Genomic DNA, 18,017 nt, shown 5'->3' on the forward strand with positions numbered 1-18,017 from the left:
GGAAACTAACATTCTTATTGCTTTACCAAAAAAGAGAATTTTCTTTCTATCCTAGATTATATTAATGGACGTATTTAGGGAAAAGGTATTTTTATATTAAACATTATGCTAGATCTTTTTCCTTCCTTCCTTTTTTTCCCATAGAAGTAGGAAAAAGAGGACAAGAGCAATTTTAAGCCCTGCCATTTCTAAATAAATGTTAGGAGGGAAATAAAGAACACCAAGGAAACAGGAGTGCATAATCTTTAAAACTTAGAAATATTTACAACCACAATCTCATCCCAGCCTCAAGAACTTGTCTGTTAAGCTCCTTGGACTCATGCTGTTACTTTGATATATATGTCAATGCTATAAAAACACTCTATTCGCAATTTAAGACTTTCCTCTACTCTCATAGATTTCTTCCCGCAGAAGGGGTATAAATATTGAAAACACAATATTGTGTCAAATACAACACAAAATAGCAAAAATTGAAGTGTGTATATGTTTAAGATAAAAGACAGAAGTTCAAAGTGATCAGGCCTATTTATAAATGCTTGAAGAGAAATCATGTGGTTTTGGCTTTGGCCATGGACTCAGCCTTCTGCTATATTCAATCTCTACATAGGCTTGTTTTCTCCACAAAGATCCTTTCAAAGGTGTTTTGCCTTTATGTTTGGCCTTAAAGGTTTTTCTTCTTCCTCACTAGAGGATCTAGAATCCTGATCTTCATCACTGCTGGCATACAGTTGATTCATGTCCTCAAAGCCATTTATGTCATTCTCACCCACCTCATCATTTACAAATTTTTTTTTTTCCAAACTCTTTGTCATCTTCCTCATCCTCATCTTTCCTCAGCATCTGAAGAGTCACTCTGCCTCTTGCTCATCCAGAGTCTTGTAGAAGGCATGCTAGGGCAAGTTGTAGATGTCACCATACCTATCTAGTTTCAGTATCTCCAGTAATTCCTTTTCAGCGGCATTGTTAAGATGAGCAGCTATTAATGCCTTTACCTCTCCTTTCCCCCCCTCCATTCCATCTTCTTACTCAAAGGAAAAAGTTTCCTCTGTCACTTTAGTGTAACTTTTAAAATTCAAATTAGGTACTGGATGATCTTGGTGAATTTCTGTCTAATGAAATGGGGCCACCAAATTAGATTTTCACCTTTTGCTCCAGTACTTTATCATAGTTTTTACTGAGCAGGACCACTTTCCAGAGATGCCTTAGGAAAGTTGCTTATTCTATAACCTTCATAAACATATAGTACTGTCCTTTTTCTTCTTTCATTGTGGTACATTGTCTATTGGGCAGGGGACATGATGACTGATTACATAATTCGGTTAGACTGTATTCATTTCTGTAAAATCTTTGAGTCTTGGAACTTAATTTGAAGGAACAAAATTGCTTGTTTCCATGTATATCTTAGATAAGATCATCTGACTGCATGATGTTCATGGCCAACTGATTTTTTGACAAGGGGACTAAGTCAAATCAATTGGGATAGAATCAAATACCTAAATATATGAATCAGAACTATAAAGCTCCTAAAAAAAATGTAGGAAGGCATCTTCAGAACTTTGATTCAGGTAATGGTTTCTTAGGCTTTAAATTCAAAGCACAAGGAACAAAAGAAAAAATAGATAAATGGGACCTCATAAAAATTAGAAATTTTTCTGCCTCAAAGAACTTTATTGTGAAAGAAAAATGACATCCTACACAAAGGAAGAAAATATTTAGAGAACTATATCTGATAAGGGTTTAATACCCAGAATATATAAAGAAATCCTACAACTCAATAACAAAAAGACAACTCAATTTTAAAAACTGACAAAAGACTTGAATCAGCATTTCACCAAAGAAGATATACAAATGGCCAAAAAGCATGAAAAGATGCTCAATATCATTGGCCATTAGGGAAATTCAAATAAAAAACCACAATGAGATGCCATGTCATACCCACTAGAATGTTTACTGTTTAAAAAATGGAAAAGTAAAAGTATTGGAAAGGATGTGGAGAAATTGGAACTTTCATTCATTGCTATTGGCAATATGTAATGGTGCAGCTGCTGTCAAAGACCATTTGGCAGTTTCTCGGGAAGTTAAGTACAGAATGACAATACATCTTGGCAATCCTACTTACAGGTATATACTCAAAAGAATTGGAAGTAGGGATTTAACAGATATTTCCACACTGATGTTCATAACAGCATTATTTGTGATTGCCAAGAGATTGAAGCAACCCAAGTGCCTATCAACTGATGAATGCATAAACAAAATGTGGTATATACAGAATGAAATATTATTTAGTCATATAAAGCAAAGATGTTCTGATACATGTGACATGAATGAAACTTGAAGACATCATCTTACGTGAAATAAGCCCAGACACAAAAGGACAAATAGTGTATGATCTCACTGATAGGAAGTAATTGGTATAAGCAAACTCTTTAAAGAGTTAGAATCTAGAGTATATGTTACCAGGAGATAGGGTTAGCAGAAAGAATAGGAAGTTAACGATTAAAATGTAGAGTTTCTATTTGGGATTATGAAACTTTCTGGAAATGGATGGTAGTGCTGGTATCACAATATTGTGAATATAAATAACAGCGCTGAATTATATATTTGAATATGGTTAAAGTGGAAAATCTTAGGTTGCATATATATTATATTTTAAAAATCTGTGGAACTGCTCAACTCAAGCAATAAACTCAAAGTTTATCCATGGACTATAGTTCATAGTACAGTTTATAGAAATATGCTTTCATCAATTGTAACAAATGTTCCACTCTAATGCACGGTGTTAATTATAGGATGGTATATGGAAATTCTGTATTTTTTGCATTATTGTTCTGCAACACATAATTTTTCTATATAAAAGTAAATTACTGGTGGTGGTGGGTAGGTGACCAAACCTGATTCAGTTGGACCACACCTTAAGTGAAGTAGCCTCATCAAAAGAGCCTATTTACAATGAGTTCTTGTCAAAAGGAATGGATTAATTTCTATTTGGGTGGATTTAAAGTTTTGGTAATTGATGGTGTTGGTAGCACAACATTGTGAACATAATGATCAGCACTGAATTATATATGTGTATGTCATTAAAAGTGGGAAATTTCAGGTTGTATATATGTTATTAGAATAAAATTAATAACAACAACAAAGGACTGTACAACACAAAGAGTGAACCCTATTGTAAATGATGGAGTATAGTTAAGAGCACAATTATAAAAATGTATTTCGTGAATTATAACAAAAGTACTGCACTAATGCAAGGTATTAATAATAAAAAAAAAAAAGCCTAAAGACACAATGACAAAATTAAATGCACTACATGATCCTGGACTGGATCTAATAATGGAGAAGAAAATGCCCAAAAGGATATTATTAGGATCACTGGGATAAAAATGAAAAAATAGAATATAAATGGAATGCTTTATAACAATTATAAACTTCTTGAACTTGATAACTCTACCTTATGAGGTTTCATAAGTGAATATCCATGTTCCTAGAAAATATAGATGGAAATATTAGGTGTTCAAGGGGCATGATGTATGTAAACTATTTTCTAAACATTTGAATATAGCTAACTTGCTATATAAAATGGTATATAAAATATACCAAATAGCAAATATAGCAAAATTTTCCAAGTTGGTAAGCCTGGGTATCTGTGTAGTAGGCATACTGGAGTTCTCTATTGGTTTTGTATAATTTTTGCAACAATCTTTTAAGTTTAAAGTTATTTCAAATAGAAAGTTTAAAAAATCTAGCAATGTATAAAAGGAGTAATATATCACAACCAAGTGGGTTTTAACTCAGGAAAGCCTGGCTGATTTCATATTTGAAAATCAATCAATGTAATCCACCATATTAAGGGTTTAAAGAAGAAAAACACATCCATTCATAATAAAAATTCTCATCCAATTAAGAATAGTTGGGATCTTCCCCAATCTGTTAAAGCGCATATACAAAAAACCTACAACTAACTTCATGCTTCATGTTTCAAAAGTTTACATGGAAAGGCAAATGAAACAGAATAACCAAACACAATAGAATAAAGCTGGAGCAGTCACTGTGCCTGATTTCAAAACTTCCTATAAAGCTGCACTAAGCAAGACAGGGTAGCACTGGTGAAGACAGAGTCCCAAGTCAACGGAACAGAAGATCACATAGATAGAGACCCACATATAAGTGGCCAATTCTCTTTAGACAAGAGTGCAAAGGCAATTCAATGAAGACGTCTCTTCAACAAATTGTTTTGGAAAAATTTTACATTTATATGCCAAATAATGAACCTGAAGATAAACCTCATGCCTTGTATAAAAGTTAACTCAAAATGAATCATAGCTTTTAATGCAAAATCTTAAACTATAAAACTTTTCGAACAGAGGAGAAAATCTCCAAGACCTGAGATTAGGCAAAGAGTGCTTAGATGTTACCTCAAAAACACAATCTACAAAATTAAAAAAAAAAAAAAAAAAAAAGACAAATTGGGCTTAATTAAAGTTTTGTTTTGTTTTTTTTTTTTAAACTTTTGCTTCCTGAAAAGAATTAAGAGACTGGGAGAAATATTTACAAATCACATATGACAAAGGTTTTGCATTCAGAATATATTTAAAAATCCTTGAAACTCAGTGAGCAGAAAACAAACAGTCCATTTTAAAAACCAGGCAAAAAAGTTAAATAGGCACTTCACCAAAGAGGATATACAGAAGACAAACACCTGAAAAGAAGTTCAACATCATAAGTCATCAGGGAAATTTGAATTAAAAACTACATGAGATAATAGTACATACTTGTTAGAATGCTTAAAATAAAAAAAATAAGAACAATACCAGTGATTGCTAGAATGTGGAACATTCCTTGAGAGTGGGAAACCAAAATGGTACCACTACTCTGGAAAATATTTTGGCAGTTTGTTATAAAGTTAGACATACACTTACCATTTGATCCAGGAATCCCACTCACAGGTATTTACCCTACAGACATGAAAACTTATGTTCATACAAAAACCTGCATATGAAAGCTTATAGCACCTCAATTTATAATCTCCCCAAAATGAAAACAACTCAAGTATCATTCAGGAGGTAAATTGATAAAAAACAACCACAACTGTGTTATGTCCATACAATGGAACAATTTTCATTGATAAAATATGATATATAGATACATGATAAAACTTGAATGTATTCCAAACGTGGATGAATCTCGAAAGCATCATGCTGAGTAGAAGAAGCCAGTCTCAAAGGTGTGAACACTCTATGATTACATTTTTATGACGGTCTTCACAGGACAAAGAGGAGAGGGTGTGAGTACAAGGAGACCGGGAGGGAATTTTTAAAGGACAATAGGAGTGCTCTATATCTTGATTGTGGTGGTGATTACATGAATTTATGAATGCGTTCAAATTCACAGAACCGTGTACCAAAATAAAGTCAAGGTTTAAAAAAATATATGTGGAAGATGGCTTAGAGGGGGCGAGCCCAGAGGCATCTTAACCCTCACCTCCCCCAACCTTCTAGAAAGCTTTGACTGCTTTCAAACCTCCAAATGGGGGAGTTTGAAAATCCCTAGGGGTTCTTCAGGAGGAAATTTCCCCATCTGTATACTCTATTAGGAAACCCTCGTCTTTGAACATGGGTTCTCTCTTTGAACAGGAGTCCTCTGCTTCCCTCAGCTCCAGTGTCCTGAGGGCTGGTGAGCTAAACCAGCTTGAAGCTACATGAACGGGGAGGATGAGGGTTGGGCCAGGCTCAGAGCAATAAATGACACAGGCTCCAGGTGTTTTGTAAAGCGGTGACATGTCAGCTCGTGAAACGATACAATGCAGCGGGCTTAGGAGACTGCCCATGTACACGGTGACATGGTTGTGTTTTATGAACTGAAAAACAGAGCTACAAAATAGCCAGGAAAATCAGGAAGAATTAGGCATTTGGTTGGATCAGCTCCACAGTCCTAAGAGCACCCGAGACAATGATAGCTTTTGTGGAGCTTTCATAAACTATATGAATTATGAGATGTGACATGAGTGTATTTTCTCCACGACTAGTTTGTTTGTGAAGTAACTTAGGATCGTGTTTATTCACTCATTTAAAATGAAATGAGCCTGTCCTCTGAGCCAGACACCTTGATAGCTGTTGGGGAGAAATCAGACACTAAAGAGCTCTGCTTAACAGGCTGATACATCTTGAAGGGCCCTGGTGGCCAGTGGTACAAATCGTCTCAATTTACCAAAGAGGGAAGTGAAGTCACTTCCCGCAGCGAGGGGAGGTAGCTTGTTCCATGTTAACAGATAAGTTTATTGCCACATCTTCTGCTGATGGGTAGCAGCATGACAGCTCAGGTCACAGATTCTGAAGACCTAGATTTTCTGAGTTTGAATCCCTGCTCTAGTAATTATTTCCTGTGTGGTTGTGGGCAAGAAACTTAACCTCTCCATTAGTTTCTGTATCTGTAGATAAAGGAAAATGACTGTACTTGACTCACAGGACTGTGATGAGGATACGAATAATGAACAGTAAAGATTCAGTGTATGACTACATAGTCAAGGACTTGAATCCTTACCTTCCTTCCCAGCTCAATGATCTTGCACTCAGAAGCAACTTCTTTGAGTTACTCTTTTCTTGAATACCTGTTTTGCTCAGCTTAGGTAAATAAGGAAACTGGTTTTAGAGCTGTTTTTCCCACTTCCTTATCCAAGGACCTAAGCAAATCAGTGTTCATCTTTGGCCTCAGTTCCTTTAAGTATAGAAAGGGAGCAGTCAGAGGGACTTGACCTAGATGGACTCAACACTTCCTTCAAACTCTAATATTTCACACTCCAGGCTGTGGCTTTCTAATTCCTCCTCATTGCCTAGTGAAACTGTTCCCCGTTGGAAAGAATGTGAGTGCTTGGTTAAAAGACCAACATTTCCCTCTAGTGGCTGTATGAAAGCAAGGAGTTGATTTGGCTTTCTCGAGTAGTGCTCAGCAGAAAAATGCTTTCCAACATTTGGGCTACAGGTGGACCACCAAAGTAAGACAATCCTAGGTAGCACACGGATACATATCTTTTAATTTTAATATTAGTGATTTGAATTTTATGTGTGTTGGAAGAAAGTGTAACCAGTGCTTCAAACTTAGTGATTGCATGGATATTGCTTATTTGTGCATGGTTAAATTAGAAAGGAAAAAAAAGGCATTAAAAAAAAGAGTAATTTTAGGTATTACAGTTAATAGATATGGGAAGAGTTTTGAAGGTGGCAGTGGAATACATGAAACTTGCAAAATATAAGCTTATAGTTTAATTTTTACTTTTATAGAGAATGGATTAGAGTGGACTTACTGATATTCTATTCATGAACTATTGTGATTCATAATTGAAGAAAATGTAGCATTGGTATGGAGAAAGTAGCCATGGTGGCTGCTGGGGGTAGGGAGTGGGAGGACGAGATGTGATATGGGGGTATTTTCAGGGGTTGGAGTTGTCCTAGGTGGTGCTGCAGGGACAGTTACCGGACATTGTATGTCCTCCTATGGCCCACTGGGTAGAATGTGGGAGAGTGTGGGCTGTGGTGTGGACCATTGACCATGAGGTGCTGCGGTGCTCAGAGATGTATTCACCAAGTGCAATGAATGTCTCATGATGATGGAGGAGGTTGTTGTTATGGGTGGAGGAGTGGGGTGAGGGGGGTGGGGGGTAAATGGGGACCTCATATTTTTTGAATGTAACATTAAAAAAATAAGAGAAAAAACAAACAAACAAACAAAAAAATAAAGTTGCAGTCCTTACAAAAAAAAATGCTATTAAAAGCAAGCATTAAATATAGACATTAAAAAAAGTAAACATGGATATGGTTGAAAAGAACCAAATAATTATAAAAGACTTGTTAATAACAGGAATTCTGCTCTACCCCCAGAAACAGTGTCTCTCTAGAGGCAACTGCTTATAATGTTTTTAGCTAATTCTTTTGGCATTTGCCTTCTTGTTTCTAAATGACCTGATTATACTGCTAGGATTTTCCATTTTAGGAATTATATATTCACTACTCAGTGTAGAAGAATGGATTCTGTTCTACTTAACATACTACCCCTACCACCATCATCCTCTTTCTCTCTCTCATTCTTTCTCACATTTCCTATTATCTCATCCTCCCCATACACTTATTTACCACTCTGTTTACGTCAAAACCCAGTATTACATTATTACAGTGAAAGTGCTATTCTTAGTTTACGCACACACTATAATTCCTTTTCTGCAAAATATTGCCAATGAAGTCAAGTTTTCATTTTGTTTCACTTGCTTATGGCCTGTGTATTTCTGAATAATTCAACTCTGCCTTCTTCCCCAGTTGTATAAATCGCCTTTTAATCCATGCAGTCATCAGGCATTTTTCAAACTTCATCTTTTCAGAGCAATCCCTTCTTGCTTGCCCCTCTCGATCTTATCTCTCTCTAGGCACAGCCACCTCTGTTCTCTCCCTTCACTCCGAGGACTGACTTGGACTCTCTCTTGCGTTGGATATCCTGTTTGGACTCCTAGATCCTATTGTTTCCTCTTTCTAGTTTATTCCCTGGTGTTTAGAAAGCAAAGAAAATCCTCCAAGGGGTATCTGAGAAAGAATGGCTTTCTGAAATATCTTCATTGAATCTTTGTATGAAATTGAAAGATGGGCTGTATATAGGAGTCTTAGGAAGCCAATCATTTGCCCCTTAGCTTTTAATACTTTTCTCTACTGCCTTCCAACTTCATGTGTTGCTGTTGGGAAGAGCAATAATAGTTTCATTCTTGATCATGCATGTCAAATATGTGGTCTCCAACCATCCCTAGCCCCTTGACTGGAAGCTTGTAGAATCATTTTTCCTTCAGTGTTCTGACACTGCTTCGCAATTTGTCTTGTGTTGGTTTCTTTTCATTTACTGTTCTGAAACTTTCAAAAAGGAAATTCATGTGCTTTCAGATTGATTATTCCTTTGGTGAATTCTTTTTCTTCAAATGATCTATTTTCTCCATCTGAAACTCCTAATATTGGATGTAGAATCTCTGGATGTGCCACAAATATTTTTGTCTTTTATCTATTTTCCATTTCTGTCATTCTGCTCTTCTTTATATGAGATGTACTGAATTTTAGCTGCAAAACTTTCTATTTAGGTTTTCATTTCTTCTTTCATATTTCTGATAAATATAATTCATATTTCTCATATTTGTAAGATTTTTAAAAATTTCTTTGAAATATGAGAAATGTTTCTAAGAATAGGATCTTTCTCATATTTCTAAGATTTTTTTCATTCTTAGAAATATGAGAAATATTTCTAAAATATGAGAAATATTTCTAAGAATGGGAATTTTGAGAGTTCGTATTTCATAGCCTCCTGTTCTTGTTTTCTAGATGACATCTTATAACTCACTAGATATCAATGATAGTATTATTTTGAATTCTCTTCTTTCTGTGCACTTTCTATTTTTCTAATATGCTTTTTTCCCCTTAGTCCCTGACTTACTTATTAGCTGTTCTTCTCCAATGTCAGGTTCATGTGGCTGATGCCCAGTTTATAAGTATGGGCACTGACAACCTAATTATAATTTCATATGAGTCAGTGGGGCTTGTCAATTGGGTTTTTTACTGTAGGGAGGTTTAGGTGACATGCATTTTTATTGGAGAACCTCTGAAGCCAATATTTTCAGGTCTTTTTTCTTGAGCTAATCTGATTCTCCCGAGAGGAGTCTTCCAATTTCTGGGGCATAATCCTGGTTGATAACACTCTGGAAGTGCCATGTGGGGAACAGGCTAGCAGCCCTCAACATCTCAATTCTAAGTATGGAAACTTTCACTTATTTTCTCTGCATTCATTATGGCACGCCCATATCGACACTGAATTGTGCTTCGTGTCAATCTGCCAGAGACTCCATGTTTTACCTTCTTCAGAGAATAAGCCTCTCTTTTTTTATTTGAGTGAGAGGAGTTTTGCATGAACACGGGTGGGATCTGGGCATTTGATTTTTAGCAGCATTTCAACCATTCTTGTTTTTTGCTCTGCCTTCACTTCCACACTCAGAAGTACCTGATGCTGCCAATTTTTGAGACTTTTGTGAGGTTCTGTTGTGTATAACACGTTTCTTCTTGGCTTTCCCCACTGTCAACTTAAGAGTCTGTTTTTGCATGTTTGCCAAATTAGTTATTACAACACAGTCATCTGCTTTCCAGCTTCCAAAATTGTTGTACTTTCCTCCTCTCTATCCTTATGGATTTATACCTTTTAAAAAAATTTCCCTGTCCTCTTAGTTTTTGCTGTGTGTAAGCAGAGGAGGGAAATGGAAGTAAATGCCTGTGTGTGTTCTAGCTACTCCTTTTAACTAGAGGTCTCACAATATTTATTTATTTAGAATTTACTAAATTTCCTACCAAAACAGTGTTAATGGGAATTCTTTTACAATATGATTGATAAATACCTGAAAGGTAGTAGTTGCATGAATTATCTCTGGATATTTGTTGAAAAATATCTAACTGTTATGAACGGAAGTGTGGTTATCATAGTATCAGTGGGGTGGAAGGAGGGGAAGATGAAGAGGAGTGTTTAGAATCCTCACTATGTATCAGTCATTTGTTCCTAGCACCTTAGAACATCTCACCACAGTTAATATTAATGTAACAAGAATTCTGTCTCATTTCACAAAGAGGGAAGCAAAAGGTTACCTATAGACCAAAGAAACACATGGCTATCGAATCAAAAAATAAGGATTAGGTTTAGGTCTGCTTAAAATTTAAGCCCATAATCTCTCCTCTCCAGCAAACTAAATTCATTGTGTAGTTAAAACACAGCAAGGTGAGTGACTAGTGCCCTGCCTTTTACAATTATCAAAATTCTTTCTTGCCACAAACTCATGCTTGATTGAAAAGAGGGCAAGGGATTGCTGAGCATGTGGTGTGGTCTCTGATTGGGAATGCTAACTTGTTCTGTGACCTCGGGCTCATTGCTTCACTTTCAGGGCCTCAAATTCTACATCAGTAAAACAAGGTCATCAGAATAAATGGTTTGTTACATTCTGATGATCTATCTTGCAGATGGTGAACTGGAGGTGCTGAGAGCTTCAACAAGGCACCCAAGTCAGATGGGAAGTCAAATGTTAGCCCACCCTCTAACTGTCTGTTTATACTCTTTGCAAGAAACTTCCCAAAAGATTGCTCAACGGCCTTCCAAATGCCAATGGGCATGAAATACGGTTTTCTTCCAAGTCCCTCTTCAGATCTGAATCTTTCCATGTCTCCTTCAGGGACTGCGGGGCCTCCTTTAAATTTAAGGTAAATAAATACTCCAAAATGTGGAATAGACATGGGAGTCAAAAAGAGAGTCTGGGGAGAGGAGGGAGCAAACCCTGGACCTTTTACCATATGGCCTTAACACTTTTGATTATTTTATGAATGCATGAAGTGACACATTGGTTTCTTCAAAGCCTTTTTTATACATGCCTTTCAGTGTTATAAGACATGTGAATTTAGATAATGAGGTGATTGGGTTTAATGACTAAAGCAGTGATTCAGGAAAGAGAAGACCTCAAATTATTTATAAGAACAATTGTTAACTAATACTTGTATGATATTACTAAAGCAACACACAAATGCTAATAACATCCATTTGAGAAGCAGAAGTGACCACGCTGTAAATTTTGCCCAAGCTCCTTGTATCACAGATGAGGAGTCTAAGACTCAGAGGCGCAACATGACTTGAACTAATACTGGACAGAGAATTATGCTAATTCTTAACTCAAAGCTTCTCTCGTAATACTCCATTGCTCCACCAATAGTAGTATTAGCGCATCTCTCTCTACCAATGTTATAGTGCTGTTTTGGAATGCTATGATCTATAAATGGTTGGATATTTCTTGACTTGGGGGTTCCTTTGGCTAATAATGATGTCCTAGGGAAAGAACAAGTAATAAGAACAATAAATAAAAGAAGGCACAGTGAAAGAACCCTCATTTAAACATCAGAAATTTTCTACTCACAATTGTGATGGTAATAGTAAACTGAAATGACTTTTTATATATTGTATAAAAAATATATTATTTTTAAAAATATCATTTTCTTTTAATAATTACATTTTATTCATTCAGGATATATTACACACTGGCATTGCTCAAGTACATTCGATGGATTGTTTCATTAAATCCTCATAACAACATATGAAGAAGATGTAGTTATTATATCCATTTTCTGAAATGCAGAGAAGTGAATGAATTTCTCAATGTCTATACCTAGTATTTGGTAGAGCTAAGATATAAATCAGGCAGATGTACCCTGGAGCTCAGGCTCTTTACCTCTGTGCGATATCCCTACCTTGAGAAATTTTATGTAAAATACCTTAAAGAAATATTTCACACATATTTGAAGTGAGCCATATTATCCACTTTTTGCCAACTTTATCATCACCATTTAAGCCAATCTAAACATTCAATTTATTTTAGTTAGCTATTTGTTTAGCTGTATATTTCTGAGCTCCTTTATCTCTGTTTTCTACGGTTTTGTCCGTGAACTACCTGATAATATCAGAGTGGTCTGTGATTTCTTAGGAGTCACTGAAGAAACATTATTATTAGTTTTGTTTGTTTGTTTATTCTTGTCCAAGACCAACTTATCCCAAATGGTGGTTCATTAAAATAACTTGCTGATGTCTCATCCTCAAAACATTAGATTGTGTCTTTAAAATATACTGCTCTTATTCTTTAATTACTTCAAGGGAAAGAAAATATCAAAACACTGCAATTTATGGTATCTCAGTATCTTTAGTTCAAAAACAGATAAAATAGGATCAATTCATTCTTTCAGTCAATATCACTTGCATAGCTAGTTGGCAAATAAATGTTCATTGAGTTAGTGTATCAATTACTCAGAGCCGGAATGACATGAATTCAAATGCTGACTTTGCCACTTATTAAACGATTTTGGGCATGTTTTCACAAGTGTAATTTATGGAAAGTAGTTTCATTATCACTTTCTTCCAGAGTGGCTGTTTGGATGAAATGTGATCACATGTGGGGAAGTATCAGTGAAAATGTCTGTCCCATAATTGGTGTTAGATGATTGTTTCTCATTCATGTGCCCAAAACATATTCATACCCAAGACTGCTTCTTTCTAACATAAATCCTTGTAACTGAGTAAGCAGATTTCTTACACAAGATAAGCTTTTCCAATTGCATTGAAATAATTTTCCCAAAATGTTTTTTTCCCCTTCAACATTGCTTGTTTACGTGGTGTGGGATCAAATGGAAGAGAGAAGAACAACGTGATTCATGATCTTCCTCCAAGCAGGCAGCTGCAACTTAAAGGATGTCTCAGGAAACAGGATAATCTGTTTATGTGGCCACAACCTTGTGAACCCTGACCTGTTCTAATCCTCAGTGGTGGATATGTGTGGCATTTTTGTTCCCAGGTGGAACTGACTGTTGGGGTGGGGCGGGGGGGGGGGGGGGGGAGAAGGGGAGACCATGATCCCTTTGGGTATTTTCCTTATTTCATTGCAGATAGCTTGAAAACCTGTGCTATATATTTTAAGTTTTTTTTTTTTTTTCTTATTCAATAGGCTTAAGAGTTCACAATTCTTGGTTTGCAAAAGCAACAAGGTTTTTTTCTGAAATCCCATCCCTTTTCAGGATTTGGGATGCTCTTGAGTATCTGCCATAGTAAGAAAATAAGCTGAAGGAATGTGGAAACAAGAAGCCATCTGGATGCTAGTCCACTTTCACACCGGCTCTAGGGGTCATTGGAAGCACTCCAAGGGCTGTTGAGATCCAGCCCCAACAGGAAACATTTGATCTCATCCCAGCAGTGTGTGGACATATGTACTCAGATATGTGCATTGCCTCCAAACAAGGTGGTTAGAGAGGACTTGAACTGGGGAACTCGAAGGAAGAAGTGTTGGGAAATTGATTTCATTCCCCTAAGAACTATCCAAGTGCCAAAGCCTCAAGCACTTTGATCAACACCTCCTTTCATTGTATGTCAAATTTTAATCTTGTGGGTGTGCTGTTGGAAATTTCCAGCATTTAGAATGTGAGAGGGACTTTGTTGCATGTTGGAAGCATGACAATTAATGGATGAAATATGGTCTTTGCCCTCCAGGATCCCCCGTGGGAAGCAGACAAGAACAGACAATGACAATATAGTGTGATGCATTCAGACAGGTTTCAGCAGAGGCAGATTCCTTGGTAGAAGAGAAGGGGGTACCTGCTTCACCCAGCAGGACCCAAAATGAGGAGACCTGTCATTCATTCAACAAGTAAAGAACACCTAAGTGTGTGCCAGATTCTGTACTAGTCCCTGGGGAGTTGTCTTAAAGGGTAAATAGATATTATCAATGTAAAGTGTGTGGAGGTGACAAGAGAGAGTATTAAAAGTAGTAGCATGAGTGTGTCATTGAGAGATTGGGATAGGGCTGCTAGATAAAGCATAAGATACCCTGTTACATTTGAATTTCACATTAACAATGAATTACTTTTTATTATAAGTACATCTCAAATATTACATGAGGCATACTCATACTAAAAAATAAATCATTTTTTAAATCTGAAATTCAAATGTTACTGGGTGTCCTCTATTTTTATTTTCTAAATCTGGCAATCCTTGATTGGAGAGCTGTTATAGTCAGGTGACTATGGATGAAGTGAAACTGGCACATTGGGTAGGAGAAGCAAGAGGCCTGAAGAGGCAGGCAGGAGGCCCTGTGGCTGTTTATGGGATGCTGGGTACTGAGCCCTCACAGCAAGCCAGCCCATTATCCTCTCCTATCAGAGGATGCCATGAAATGGACCTAATCATTTTCTAGCTCTGTTGCCTAGATCTTCCCAAAGACCCGCACAATCAAAAGTGAAGTGGCATGCTGAATTTTGTTCAGCCCTACTTCAGAAAAAACAAAACAAAAAACAAAAAAACAAGAAAAAAAGGAAAAAAGAAAAATTGAAGTTAGTTCAGTCATAGTAGAAAGCGCAACGTGAACCCACATGGGAGCACATTATAGCTGAAAGGGGTTTTATGAACCATCCAGATCCATCCTCTACCCAAACTTCTTGTTTCATGAAAAGAAAACAGGCCCACAGAGCAAGAGATTTGCCTATTTGTATCCTAGGACCTAGAAAGAGGCTGAAGAACAGACACATTTATAGAGCAGGAATATTGAAATGACTATGCAAATGAGGCAAAACTGTAGTTTTCCTGCTTAGGAGACAGAAGTCAATTAACCCCCTAAGGACAGAATTGAATTTGCATTCTGTAGGCAAGAATTGGATTTACATTGCTATCAGATACCCACAATTTACAGAGTTTTAAAACAGCTTAAGGACAATGACTAGCTAGAATCAGATAAGAAGGAAGGTTGTACTGTGTGTAGACAATGCATAGTCCTCCATCAAACACAAATTTTTAACCTCACCAGAATTTCTTCCGAAGTGTCCAATGATATTTGGAGGCAGAAACAGATTCTGTTGTGTTCCAGAGCAAAGTAGCTACACTCATATTCAGGAGTCAGTGGAAGAAGGTGTGCAGGACTCTAAAGAGGCAGGGGGAAAGACAGGGGAAAGGATATCTTTCTCTCTGGTGAGTTTATATGGTGGACTCAAACTCTCAGGGCTGGGAGGGCGAGGATATTGTCCAAACCACTTATTTTACAGTTGAAGAGATGCAGCTGCGACTGCCAAAGTGACATGTCCAGTCGTACAGCACTGCGCTAGGATAGAGCGTGGACTGCTGAGGCCAGATGAGATGCATTGCTACGACGTTCTGCTCCTTTGGCACCCATTACACCTATCATTGCCCTCTTCAAGGTGTCGTACAATAGGATCTGTGTGTGTGTGTGTGTGTGCTCTTTTTCAAAAAGGTCTTTTAATCTGGAACATTCAAATACAAAAATGGACTAAGTAAAGCAGCTTGGTCTCTGTACTGAAGCCAGGGTTTCAAGGAGATCTACTTCCTGTGCCTTTTAGATGCCCAGAGCTTTCTGCTTTCCTCCACCTTTGCTAACGCTGCTCCTCTGCCTGGAAAGCAGTGGCTTCCCATCCCTGCAGAGACATCCTGCCTGCTCATCACAGCCATCTCCTTCTGAAATCCACCTTCCTCCCTCAAACTCTCGGGACTTTATCAGTGACTTTATATGTGTCCAAGTCTTCTCCTTTCCTGTCATTATATGCAAATACCTTGAAGGAACAATCCATGCCTAACGACTCTTTTCTTATTTTTCATTTCCAGGGATCATTGCCTGTTTCTGTACTCTCCCTGAGTGCCTTTGAAACTGGGTCTATGACTTTCGTAGCTGACACAGGGCCTGGAATAGGTGCTCATTAAATAGTGATTGATGAATGACACTCGTGGGTACATTATTAAATATCTGTGAGTATCCTGAAGACACAGCATTTAACTCTTCAGCTATATATTTCCTTCTCTTTCTATAGTAAGGCCAACTGATTCTTAATGGAAGGAAATATGCTGAATTCTGCTAGAGTAAGTGAAGCTGGCTAGTAAGATAGGGAATCAACAGAGGGATCTAGAACCTGGCAAGAAGTCCACGTGGACATCAACAACCCCAAGATGGCTGCTGGAAGACCCTCCCCAAAATTCTGCCAAAAAGATTTCCCCTGGAAGCCAGGAGAAGCCCCGAATAGTCCCCAAGGACTTTATCATTGGGCCCTCATGAGGGATTGATGGGGGGGTAATCAATCAAAACAGTAAACAGCTGGGACACCTCCCCTGCCATTAGCAAAGGGGTAGAATACTTAACAGTTCAAAAAGCAGGCACAAGGCCTGAACATGCTCTCTTGCCTTTGGGCCCCTATTCCTGCATTCTGTACCCTGCCCTCACTGTTTTTCCTCTGCCATGATGACCATGCAAGTAAAACCTGGGCGTTTATAATCTATAATGTGAAACTGTAGTCTGTGAATCAGCCCTCTCGATCACTTTTCAGTCCCTTCCTCTTCACCTCGGACCTATGGTCTGTTACTTTCTCTCACTACTTGTCCCTCTCTACCTTAATAAATTACTGGCCTAACTCACCTGATGTGCTCTTGAAATTCATTTCTGCAGCATAGTCAAAAACCTAAACAAAACCCAGTAACATGAATTCTGCTCTGTTTCATGATACATATTTCCTGGTATCATTTTGGTGGCTAATATTGATACTGTTGTTTAAAATTTTTTGAAAACCTTGGGATCCTGTTGGTCCCAGGGGTTGTTGTGAAGGTTGAGGTATTAGCCAGGGTTCTCTAGGGAACAGAATCAACAGGAGATATCTGTAAATGGTGTGAGACTTGTAAGAGTCTCTCACATGACCATGGGGATGCACAAGTACAGGTTGCAGACAGGCTGCAAACCAGGTCTCTGATGAAAGTCCAATGAAGGTCCTTGATGCGTTTCTGGGAGACAATGGTTGTCCAAAGATAAGCTGAGAAATTCTCTCTGAATGCTGAAATCACTTCCTCTTTTAAGGTATTCCACTGATTCACTAAAGTGTCACTCATTGCTAACAGCACTTTCCCTGGTTGAAGTAGATGTAATCAGCCATCTATGCAGGAAACTCAGAGATGACGAAAACCCATAAATGCTCTTATATGGACATTTATGTCCATAAATGCTTGCTTGACCAAACAACTGGGCACAATTACCTGGCTGAGTTGACACATTAGCCTAACCATCACAGTGAAAAAGAATGTTGAGATGTCCAAAGGAAACAACCAAAGGATAATTCAAGAGCTAGCTGAACAGTTTCTTCTCTGACCACCCTTACCCCTTAGCTCTTCTTCTCCTCACTTCTGCATTTCGCTTGCACAGTACTCTACGTACACTGGATCAATTTACATAAATTGAATCAGTAGTACTGTATGTAAACATTACTTACACAGGCTAAAGAATTTACAGTCTCCATAAATTAATTCAGTTCTTCACTTAAGCACAGATCTCTACTTAAACTGAATTGATACTATAATTAAACTGTACTGAACCTTATCACAGAATCAGTATTTTTCTTCTCTTTCCCAAATGGAAAAGTTCATTCCTGTTGCTCTTTAATACTGGGAAGTAT

At 37.4% G+C, this 18,017-nt stretch overlaps 1 pseudogene; it reads right to left on the reverse strand.

Moving 5' to 3' along the window:
* Nucleotides 1–522: 522 nt before the first annotated feature.
* On the reverse strand, nucleotides 523–1,425 carry LOC101412258 (protein MAK16 homolog pseudogene; annotated as a pseudogene).
* Nucleotides 1,426–18,017: the final 16,592 nt, after the last annotated feature.

This window comes from Dasypus novemcinctus, chromosome 1 (assembly GCF_030445035.2).
Source record: "Dasypus novemcinctus isolate mDasNov1 chromosome 1, mDasNov1.1.hap2, whole genome shotgun sequence".
Lineage (NCBI taxonomy): Eukaryota > Metazoa > Chordata > Mammalia > Cingulata > Dasypodidae > Dasypus > Dasypus novemcinctus.